Raw genomic sequence first — 12315 nt, 5'->3', positions numbered from 1 at the left:
TTTTTTTAAATGACAACCTGAGTGTAACCAGGAAAATTTCTAGGCCAAAGGAAAGCTCAAAGCTTGATCAGTTTTGTAACCTTATAAATGGGCCCACAAACATAACCCCTTAATAATGTGAAGAATAATATGTTTCTGATTTGATCATACAATGTAAGAAAAAATAATGGGATAGGAATTTGATAGTCTTTACTTCCCAAATCCCATATGGTATGTTTATCATTTACCACATGTATAGTGTCTGATGTGCATATAAAGACTATGGATTTGAGACACTTTCTCAGATCAGCAGCTTGAACATATCGTATCCCACAGTTTCATGAGATCCAAATGAGATGCAGAACATGCATTTACTGTACAGGCATGTCTGCCTTCATGGAAAGTGGTATTTACATTACCAGATTTAAGAGATACTTGTTCATAAGCGATAGAAAGAAACAAAACTATATCCTTTTCTTAAACTGTTCAGTGGTTTGGATGTCTTAATTGTCATTTCGTAATCTGAAACACACACAGGGAAGGCTAACTATCTAGCACTATCTCTCCCACTAAAAAGGCAAAGGAAAATATTCCCAAAATGGACATGAAGACACTTCATCATTTCAGGTGCAACATTTTTGTTCAAATTCTGCTGTAATAAAAAAATGAGAGACAAAACCTTTGAGTTCTCCCTTCTCATCTCCTTATGCATGGACAGTAAAAAGGCTTTTACTGAATATAGAGATTCCTATACATTAAGATTCAGAAATAGAAAAGCAGCTCTGGAAAAAAGTGTAAAGAAACAAAGAAAGGGGGAAAATGAAAATCAGAATTGTGTGAAACTTGGCTGTTATGGTATGCATGGTTCATCCAAACCTTTTCTTTGGCTTTGGTTCACATCCCAAATGTTTCTTTGACTTCTGGGCTTGAAGAAAGCCAAAAACTCCAAGTGAAACATTGCCAAATCCAACATATTTTTGCAGGTTTAAGGTCAAAACCATGAAAACCCACAGAGCTCCTCCTACCATCATAAATCAGACTGAGTTTGCCAAAATGTTCTTTTTTGTTCTGCATAACATTTTGCATTAAACTTTTCCCAGTAACATTTAAGATTTTAACCATCAGTACTTCATTTAGTAACATGATTACATAGCTTCATACCATAATGGCTTTCTTATTCCATGACAGTTGTCATTTTTTGTTTTAAATTTCTCTTATGGGGTTTGTTTTTAAATACTATCCTGTGTCCTGTGAGTTTGCAGAGAAGCACAATCAAAGAAACAATCCTTGGTCTTCAAGCGGATGATGCTGAATTTCTTTATTCACTCTTTTCCAGGCATTTTAAAAAAACAACAAACAGTCTCAACACAGATTCCTATGTGACTTCTGAAAAATATAATGATTTGTGAACTTACGAGGAGTGACTTAATTATGAAAAGAACTTTGCTTCTTTACCAACATACTATGTTGGTAAATTAGTTGGTCATGTGCCCAGTAACTCTACTTTTTAAAAACAATTTCTCTTGATTTGTCCAATAGAGGTATCATATGTGGAGGTAGTTCTCCAAAACTTTCACGGAACTCTTTTTAGAAACAGATGTCACATTAGTCACCCTCCAGTTCTTCGGCAAGTTAGAAATTCACATATTTCACCTTTCATTTTCAAGGTTAGCATGGAAAGTGCTTGGTACTAGAGGAACTTGGCCTGCCTACAAGCTCACCCTGCATTTAACAATTGTTTGAACTTGGTGGTACCTTTCAACCTGAATTATCCTCTGATCCTGTGATGACATCATTGTTCATTTTACTAACTGTTGTGCAATGTCTTCTGCTGTCACCTCACTCTGAGATACATCTTCCAGTGTTTTGCCTTTAAAAAGGAGCTCTAGAAGCAGAACTTACCCAAGTTTCTCTTCTGTGAACACCAGAAAAAGAAATATCTTTCATTTTCTTTGACCTCATGACCCTATTTTCTGAAAGCACTCTTTATATGCCTTGATTATCTTTGGCTCTATAGATTCTCTGGCAGGCTTCCACTTTCTGACACATTTGAAAATTACCAGTTTGAGTGAATTTCATTACTTATTCCTTATTGTGCCTCACGCATTTCATCGTTCACCTATTTGTGCTTTTTTTACTTGCCAGGTTTTATGATTCTGGTTTTTTCAGCTAGAGAAATTCCAGTTTGGGGAAAGATTTTTTTTTAAATTTTTTTTTTAGCTTCCTTTATCCTGCTGTTTAACTGTGCTGGTTTCCGTTTGGTCGTCTTAAAGCAGTTTATGATAGGTGGTATCCATTTCCTCTGAGCCACTATAATTTTCTTTAAATAGCCTCCATGATGCCTGTAAAGGTTTTAGTCCTTTGATTGTCTTTTTTAAACACTTTTTGACGTGTAACAGCAATATGGGTGCTGAATGTGACTAACACTAAAAGCCTCAGAAAATGCATGTTCCCTTAAGCAGACTTCCACGGGTTCATATTTCAAATATTAATTCTATGAAGCAGAGTTCCTTTCCAGAAACACACACGCACTTCTACACTTATGGAAGTAGTCTACATAATTTCTTAAATTGAAATGAATTCATTCTGAATTCACACTATAGCTCCCATATTCATATTATGGACCAGATTTTGTTCAATTACATTAAAAATGAAGCGAAAAAGTTCTTTTTTTCCCTTGGGAATACATATTCAGTGCTAATATCTCAAATTTTTGTGCCAATACTGAGTTATTTTTCAGCATCCTAACACTGAAAAACATTTACCAGTTCACTGAGTTTATTGCTGATTACACTTTCCTTTAAAGCACACATGCTATAGTTACATTCTCCCCAATTTACTGACTTTCAATCACTACTTGAAACATCTGGCCACCTGTTTTATACTCAACAACTAGTTTTGGGAACAATAAATTTCAGGAGAAGAAAAAATTAAGAAAATGGTTGACAAAACAAGAGATCCTATTGGAGATACTAGGATCTTCAGAACCTTGCTAGGAGACACAGGTTTATATTTGCTTTATCTATAGCTGGTTTAGAGAAAAATTGGTCGCTGAACATGAGCTAAAACCTGTGGGGGAGAATTTAATACTTGCAATTTGCAGTTGAAAATTGGAATAGAGCATCTTAGAGCCCCAACAACACACAAGTTAGCTTATGGTAGGCAGCTAAGTGTAGCTTATAATTCATTTCCACCAGAATGGATTTAGGATCCCTTCATCCAGGTATCCAATTAATGTGTTCACAGCAAAGGTTTCTGTGCAGGGAGCTATGAGGTGATATTTTATATAACAGCTTTCCAGTGCTCCTGTGATACACTTACTTCATATTGAGAAAAAAGAGACAAAAGAGGAGTTCCAGTCACCAGTTATCCTGCTTATAACACCAATTATTTTAGTGTTTATCAGTTTCATAAGAGAAAGGTTAACAAAGCCATCATGTATAAAGGATCAAAGCCTATGCTGAAAGCACAAGAACCAGACAGCAGCCTCTGAGCAATCTTTTCTAATGTCTGTATTAAGAGAAATAATTATATTTGCTAGGACTTGGCAGCCAAATGTTCTTACAAAAGAACACCCAGACAGAAAAGCCAATTTTGACAAACCTTGCAGCTGACTGCAGAAGGACTTTCTCACAAATTACAATTCCCATCAACAGATCAGATGTAAATGATGAATGACAATGGACTGTTTCCATTTGTACTTGAGATCTGCTTTCTCAATGACCTTTTAAGTTTATTTTTTGTCTGTACAGGGGTTTTTTTTAATTATTTTCTCTTCATGTGAGAAATCTTTGTCTGACAAGGCAGTGGCAAAAATCACATTAACTTTACTAGAGCCAGGAATTCACCCCATATGCAGGAAAACACAAAATTCTTTCTTCGAAATGAAGAGACTATAGCACTCATGTGACACACTGTTCACATTGTTACAATGTCCCTTTGAAGTCTGACAAAACAAAGAGGAGGAGGGGATCACAAACACCTGGCTTTTATCTCTGTCATAACTTCTAGATGGCTAAATTATGGTAGTTCTCAATATGACAAAGGTATGTGACAGCTAAAGAGTAGGTGTAAAATGCTTCTTTCACTATGCCAATATGCAACTGTGAAAGGAAACATGACTAGCTGATGCCAAATAATATTGCTCAATAAAGCTATACCCCACTAAAGATCAAACACATTTGAAAAAGCATTTCTAATTCATGTCACTAAAATTCATAGAAATACAAAGAATAACTCAAAATGTATTTTTAAAAGGCAATGGGAAAAATAATTTGTATTCTGTATGTAGTTGTGGTTTTCCAGATTCAAAGTTAACATTTTTGGAGCTTATCTACATCAGACCAATATTTTAAAATAAATTCATTTTCCCTAGTTACAATTATTAAAGCTGTCATAGAAAAAAACTCCAATTGTATTAATATATTTATTTAGTGAAAACACTGGGATTCAACAATATCCCTAATCTGTCAAGCTTTCTCCAAGGTGTTTGTAAAGGTCTTTGTCAGACGCAGAAAGCTACACAGACTTTCTCAAGGAAAAGGAGAAATAGAAAAATATAAACAGAAGTAATGGTTCAAAGAAATTCTTGTTAAGGACCCTTGCTGTAACTTGAAAGAGGAGCCTTCTATAAAATTTAATGTACTGCACTCCAGTGTTGTTTGTTGTTGAATTATCTGATTATCTTGACGAAGCTGCATAAAAGGACAGCTGCCTCTAAACTGCAAATATCAGTACTCTGCCATTTCTTCATGTGCAGCATTATTCAACATCCTCCAAGAATCAAGACTACTTAAACTGCCTAGTCATTGCAAAATAATTAATATGGTATTTGGTTTCCCTTGTCTTTCATGTGCTAAACACAAACTTTTGATCACTCAGTGAACCAAGAACTTTATCAACTTCACCAACACTAAGTACCTCAATCAGTAACAATTCATCAGCAACATTTTTAGTAGCATTTAGAACATTCTGAGTTAACAGTTCAAACGAGTGAAGGGAATATTGGATAGACAAACTCTGTGCTCCTTTATGGTTCCACCAACCATCTGGGACACTTTGCACACAACCTTTATTTCTTATGCCTCAGTTTCATTCAATATATTACTTATATATTCTTTAAGATACACTGAGCTCTATTAATAAAGCATGTTTTATCAAATTTGGGAGTTCTTAATTTAATACCAATTTTTTTTTTAACCTCACAATGAAATTTGGCCCTGGATTTTTCTACTTAAGTCTCTTTCATGAAAGCTTCTCAGAGCAAAGATGGGGTTACAATAAATAATCATATTCAAGGTAACAGTGTTCTAGACAAGACTGTATATGGAGGTGCTTCACCTCTGTTCCCTTTGCAGTCTGTAAGTACTGGTGCAATAGGCTATCACAGAACACTCATAATGAGACATAAGTATAAATCTGGCTTATTAACAACCAACCAAAACAGTTCTACTTAGACTTACTCATGCAGAACTTCTGTTGCTGACCAGATGTATTAGTAACAGACTTCAAAATGATCTATGGAGAGTGACAAACAGCAGCAGCAGCTTTACTGCTTACTAACCAGGTAAATGCAAGGCCAAATTATGGAACTAGGTAGAAATCTGAGCTTGATGCAGACCACAAGAAGGTATTTGAAAAACTTTTTATATTTTCATCCAGTCTATCAAGCTTTCAGCAAAAATGTTATAGCTTGTGGATAAGCTGCGAATAGAAGAAAGCATATGGAGGGAGTCTGCACAGAATTTAGGTAATCAGTTGTATCTTTAGAATGTGTTTACTTTCTGCTTCTCTATACATAGGAAAATAGCTTTCACTTGCAAAAACTGAGAATGAAAAAATTCTACAGGTAACGTTTTTGAGTAATGCCTAAATTGGAAAATCTATGCTAATAATAATTTCCATTATACTTCTTTTATATTACAGGGTTAAACATCCTATATTAATCTTATATTGAAGGCAGCTACACAAATAGGGTCAGACATTTTATTGCAATTTCACTTCTTAGAATTTCAATCTAAATCATTGCTTTTGTCATTGATTATAATTTATGTAATATAGAGTGTTTAAATACATAATTTAGTAAAATATTAGATGAGCAATAACTCATTGCAAAGGTTAAAAATGAGCTATATGTGGAATTCTATATTGGACAGTCATGTGCTGAAATACTAACATCTATTATAATGAGGTTATTGATGTAGAGTTGACATATAACTTGATTTGCAGATGCCCTACCGACTAACCTTTTGCAACTATATCTCAGTGTAAACCTGTGGTAATTATTGCTGGGTAGGGAGAGTTGGTTTAACTGAACTATTTCTTTTGATGCATGTGAATGCAATTGCCCCCTGGAGATTACAGGAGTCCTGCACATGTGAGTTATTACATATAGACGGGGGGAAAAACAACTTGTATCACATTAAATTTTTTCTCTTTTCTATTGTTGCAGTTTTGTTTTTTCCAACAACAGCATTTCCTTACAGAGCCTTGCTATATATGCCCTTTTCAACTAACAAAATATATTAAAGCACATAGTAGAAATAACTGCTTTAATTTAAACATAAAGTACTTGTCAATAGTTGCAGTTCAAAGATTTCTAAACAATTAGAAATTAAGAAGTCCAGGTTTTATTCTTGGGTAACTAAAGCCAGTGAATTAACATTACCTAGACAACACTGAAAAATATAAAGTTTCTGACTTAACTGTAGAAGCTGAGAAAAATGAGAAAGCCAATATTCAGACTTTCTGATATGTGATGCCCTACAAGTCTTTGTAATAGTGCAAAAAGTGTATTAAAAACTATACATAACACTCTATTATACTGGGTACTTGCATAAAATTAATAGATCATCATATTTCTAAAAATAAAAATTATATTCTTCCATACTTACTCATATAATGGAATACACCAGTCAAAAGAAAGGACATGACAACTACATAGAAGAGTTTTGCTGATAATGTTTTGACCACCACAGTTCTTTCCATATTATATTTAGTTAGACCAACACAGCAAAGAGGACTGTGTGACTTCTGTCAAACCCCCAGTTATGACAAAGAAAAAAAATTGAGAGGCTGTGAGTCTAGTAGAAACTGATGTGCAAGGGAGATTTTCACATATTGTCTACAGGGACATTTTATAACAAGACTGGTTTTGGCTTCTGGGGATTATCCTGCACAATGAAAACAAATGTCAAAGTAAATCCCCCAAAAACCCCACTTCTGGTATTGATCCTCAGACCTACCAATCAACCTTCCTGCCCCCTCTGTAGATTCTCAAATACCTTTCTTCATCTGAAACCTTTTAGAAACATTTTCTTCAACATAATCTTAACCTACTGGCTGAAGCTCAACACACGTTTCAGCAACACATATGGAATTTATCCACAGTGTATGGAACTTCCACAGGCCAAGGAAGGAAAATTCCTAACTGTCCATCCATGTTTATAATCTGAATTTATATTTATATTATGTTGGAAATCTTAAGATAAGTATGCTAGCTGTGTCTTTAGTAGTCTTACATGTGCTTGAGTGGATTATTCTGATTTTTCTTTATACACATTTCTAATCTGGTAATAATTTTTTAACATATTGCACTACAGCATCACAAGTTTACTCTATTTTTTTTCTATTGCCCACTGACCAAATCTCGATGGAGAGTTGTATTTTATAGATTGGCTGTCAATGAGTACATAAAAGACAGTTTTGTTAAGTTGTACTTTGTCAAAGTAAAAAGAAAATTTTTAATGCCCATTAAAAATTCATGTTCAGCTCCATGAAAATTTTGTATTTGAGCAGGTAAGATGAAGTTTGGTCAATTTGTAAGAAAATCAGTGCTCATGTACATATTAGAGTATTTCCCCCTTATAAAGCAAGAGTTACATACTAGGAAATGGGAGACAACTTAGCAGATTGCACAACTGTGAGCATTAGTGTTCTTAGGTACTTCTTCGGCTTTTCTATGTTTCTCTAATTGCAGGTGGATTTTGCCAAAATACAGTGTAGTGGGAGCTACACACCCCAAAATGTCCAGCCTTCAGCAAAATGTATAGCATATTTTAAGTTTCACACAATTCATGGAACTTTTTTTTCCCTCTTGTAAATATCTAGGAAAAGGCAGGAATTGCATTTTCTTAAAGTGCATCTTTCCCTCAGCCCCCCCCCCCAAAAAATTACCAGCCTTCCAAAGACAGAAACATACAGAACCCAAAACCACTGAGAATTATTAATGCTGTCCAGAGAGGTGTAGGTCCACCTTAGGACGGATGCTTAAATTAGAATTTAATTTTAATACAATAGCTCGCTGATTTAACCTCTTAAAAACTTGCCTTTTGTCACTGCATATGAATTTCAGCACTAATAACACAAAGCTGTGTGTTTATGCAATGGATTCTCTCCTGTCTTGTGTCAGCTCCATGCACTAATGCCTGTCTGCACAGCAGCCAGGACTGCTTCCTCTGCATCTGAGCTGATTACACTGCTCTGTTCAGATTTGTTTGCAAGACTTCGTCTCACTCCCTAGCTTCCTCTGTTTATTAATATAATAGTATCAAAGCTTTGGAGACAATGAAGTGGGAAGAGCACTGCATTAAGAGAAGTCATAGTAAATTCGTAGTAATGTCAGATATACACCTTGTTTAGGCCATGCTATTTTATAAAATGCAGAAATAACATACAGCAATGTGCAATGTCTTGGGATATTTTGTATTTTTAGAGCTATTGTGGAGTGGAAAATTATATGGTGAAGCATAGAGTGACAAATAAAGAAACAAATCCAAGGTTAAGGTTTCATGCTGACTAGCTGTGAAGTCTCTTGGGAGCTGTTTTCAGTGATTAAGACATCACAAATATTCACATGGCAAGAATCAGAAAGCAGTAATATTAACTAGCCAATTTTTTTATCTCTCTTGACAGGACTTCCTTCTGATCATGTTTTATTCATTACCTAAGACTAAATTTCCAGCCAGTACAGAGCTATTGGAAAACTGGAACTCTTGCCTTGCCTCACTACATCCCATGAAAAAGCACGACTGACAAGCTGAACTCTGTTTAAAAAGTGAGGTATTTACACCTGGAAAATGTACATGTGTACACAATCTGTTCCACACTACTGCAGGCATAAACCATTGATCAAGCTGCCTGTATGTGATATTTGAAATCAACGAGAACTACACATTGTCTCACTCAAAAACAATATTGCTGGTGAAATATCTCTTTTCCGCATGTGCATTTCCACCCAAAGAAAACCCAAGCTACCTCAAAGAGAATTGTGACAAATTACTCAAACATTTAAAACATTAGGAGAGTCAAAAACTTAGTCAGGAAATGAGCTGGAAGAAAAGGGGGAAACACCCAGAAGCTGGGCAGATCAGGGCAGAACGGGATATTAAACTTTTAAACTTCTTTTTCAGGCTCATCCCTGCACTTTTTTTGCGACACATATGCACTGGACAGTTTGCATAAAATTTCCACAAAGTGTTTCTGGACTTAGATCACTTATTGAATTGATTCATTATGTTTATGAAAAGTGTAATCAGACAAAAGTGTATATTTAATTCCCTTTGAGGCTATGTCATGAGACACATGGGAATATTATTAGTGCACCTTCATATTGTTTACTCTAGAGAAACAAAAAGACTTTGTTGTTGTTATTACAGCAGATTTGAAAATCAGAATCAAAACCAAATGCACTCAAGTGGTCAGTGTTATGCAATTGTTTTCTTTCCCAATTCTACTGAGGTAACAGTGTTACTGGAAGAAACATGTTCCACACAAGAATCAAGAAAAATTAGTCTCCAGGAATAAACAAGTCTCACATCTCTAACGTTTCAAAATCCTGCAAAGAGACTTGAAGAATTACGCACAAATTTATGACATGGTATCTGTGTATTTCTTAGCTCTGTGTTTCTCAAAAAGCCTTATCATTTTTAAGACAGACAAAAAAAAAGAGAAAAATGAAAGCATGTTAGATACCCTGTTCTCAAAAAAATTCATGATAAAGTGTTCAAGGTCCAGCTCTCCTGCTGTGATGCCTTATGTAATATATGACCATCATGTCTGGCAAGATTCTCACAGGTCTGCCCTTGATTTGTGTTAGGAAAAACCAGAAAACCTCACAACTATTCTTCATTCCCAAGAATTAATCTGGCTTCCCTGATGTTTCCAATTTTACAGTGATCCAGAGAACCTCCCAAAACCACACCTGAAGCATCACTCACAATTAAAGGTGATAGCTGAGGGAGACCAAAGTGCATTCCTTCCCCAGGCATCCCAGAGCACTCTCCATCCCAGCAGCAGCCCTGCAGTGCTGTGAGATGGAGCCACCAGAGACTCAAACTTGACCTGCAAGCACTGGGACATGAACCAGCTCTGAGAGGCTTTCACCTGAAAAGATTGTGAGAAGTGTCACAAATATACCTGGTGCTGCAAGCCTCAGGAACTGTTACATCCTACTGAAGCTTCCAAGAAACTACAGAGCTCTGAGCCTCTCCAAATCCATCGGGAAGCAGGTGAGCAGATGGATGGGCACAGCTTCAGCCCCCACATGAGCTGAACAGAATGAGTGGCACTTGATTGCTTCAGTTTGCCCTGAGCAGCCCCTGCACATCCATGGACAATGCTACCCACTTGCCTATTGCATCTTTTCCACTACTCTTGCAAAAGGGATCGAGGCTTGGCTGAGTCAATGTAATTTGACCACTCTGACTGCTCTTCAATTCTCAGCTGAGCTTATCACAGCCAGCCAACAGCCAGCTTATCACAGCTAGCCAACAAATACAGTCATTACATCAGGCCAGAGAATTTTAGGATACACTTTTCCCTTAACAGCTCAATATATCATTCACAAATGTAACAAGTACACTGTAGACACAAGCACTGTGTGTTATAAATGCCTGTAAAAGCAGGGTGTTTCCACTAAAAGCAGTAGAAGTTATGATGAGCAGTAGGAAAAGGAGGTCAGATCCCTATGGCTTACTAAGATGTTAATTAAACATTTATTGAAATACCAATTAATATTGGTTTTAATTTGCAGATGCATAGTATCCTAGAATTTTTTTTTTAAAGTATATCATATATGTCATATCATTTGTCTTCCCAAAAATGCTGCCTCATTTAAATCCTTAGGTCACTGCTGTTACTTTTTACAAAACTCCATGAAGGAAGAAAGGTTTTCTTAAAAAATTATGAAAAAAAATTTCCTTTCTCTACCAAGGCTAATTGACTGAAGCTTTAGAATTTGTTTAGCTTTTCAACCAGCCAACCACCTACTTATCAGATTCATATAAAAAGGCTTGATGCACCTAGCATTTGCAATTACCTTACACATATAAAACAAACTGTACCAGTGAAAAACTTTAAATCAAAATACTTCCCCATCAGCAGAATAAATGCACATCAGAATCATGTCACCTTCACTGTGACACAGCTATTCAGTATATTTACTTTATTTGCAAGATTCACTGCAGTGTTTTTGTAGAGCAATGAAACCTCCCAAAACCTTGCAATCACAGGGAAACCTCAAGCTTCCATGAACTCTTCAGCATTAAGAAACACTTGAGAAGAAATAAGCCAAGGAAATGCAGAAATCTTTGACACAGGAAATACAACAGCCAGTTGAGGCAGCACAGAAGGCATGATTATCCCACCAGCAATCCATCAGCACAGACAACCAAGATCCCTTTCTCCTGTTCTTGCACCTATTGGGAATGTGAAGCACCTACTGATCGGCAGAGGCAGCTGGGATTCTCTCTTTTTCACTTTCCCAGCAGCTCAGCAAGTGAAGGATGGGCCACAATATACCATATATATATATATAAAACTGCAAGTAACATGTTGAAGGACATCATATAAAAATATTGACATTTTAAGGCACAGTAACAAGAAATAGGAATTATACACCAGATGGGGTATTTTCTTTCTAAATTCAAACCATTCAGCCACACTACCTCCATTTGGTAGACCCATTCTTATCACAAGACTACAAACCTCCAAGTATGGCAGTTACATCAAAGAGCCTGAGAATGGCTTCTATTCTCTAGTCATCACCCCTCTCTGATAGATTTCCAAAATAATACTAAAAAATAAGTGTAATTCGTTCTATTTACTGAACCACTGTAACTACAAGTAGCTGTTCAACACTGAAATTTAATTTTGATATATCATATTGTCAGACCAAATCCTTCACAAGCTTTTATTGCTGTATCACGTGCAGTGGAATGCATGGTGATGCAATCAGTATGTAATGACCAAGGCTGTAAAGTAAACGTAATACTGCACAGATGCATAAATAATGTATCATTTCCTGAACTTGGTTTTGACATAAAGTTTCACCAACAC

The 12315-nt window shown here is 35.9% G+C and overlaps 1 protein-coding gene across 5 annotated transcripts in view; it reads right to left on the bottom strand.

Annotated features, from left to right (window-relative positions):
• Positions 1 to 12315, bottom strand: part of ERC2 (ELKS/RAB6-interacting/CAST family member 2) — a 394496-nt gene that overhangs the window by 208410 nt on the left and 173771 nt on the right. The gene's annotated exons all lie outside the window — the stretch shown is intronic.

The sequence above is a fragment of the Lichenostomus cassidix genome, chromosome 12 (assembly GCF_008360975.1).
Source record: "Lichenostomus cassidix isolate B80296 chromosome 12, HeHo_3.0, whole genome shotgun sequence".
Taxonomy (NCBI): Eukaryota; Metazoa; Chordata; class Aves; order Passeriformes; family Meliphagidae; genus Lichenostomus; species Lichenostomus cassidix.
Note: the sequence above shows the minus strand (reverse complement) of the source record. Positions and strands in the feature narration are given on the sequence as shown.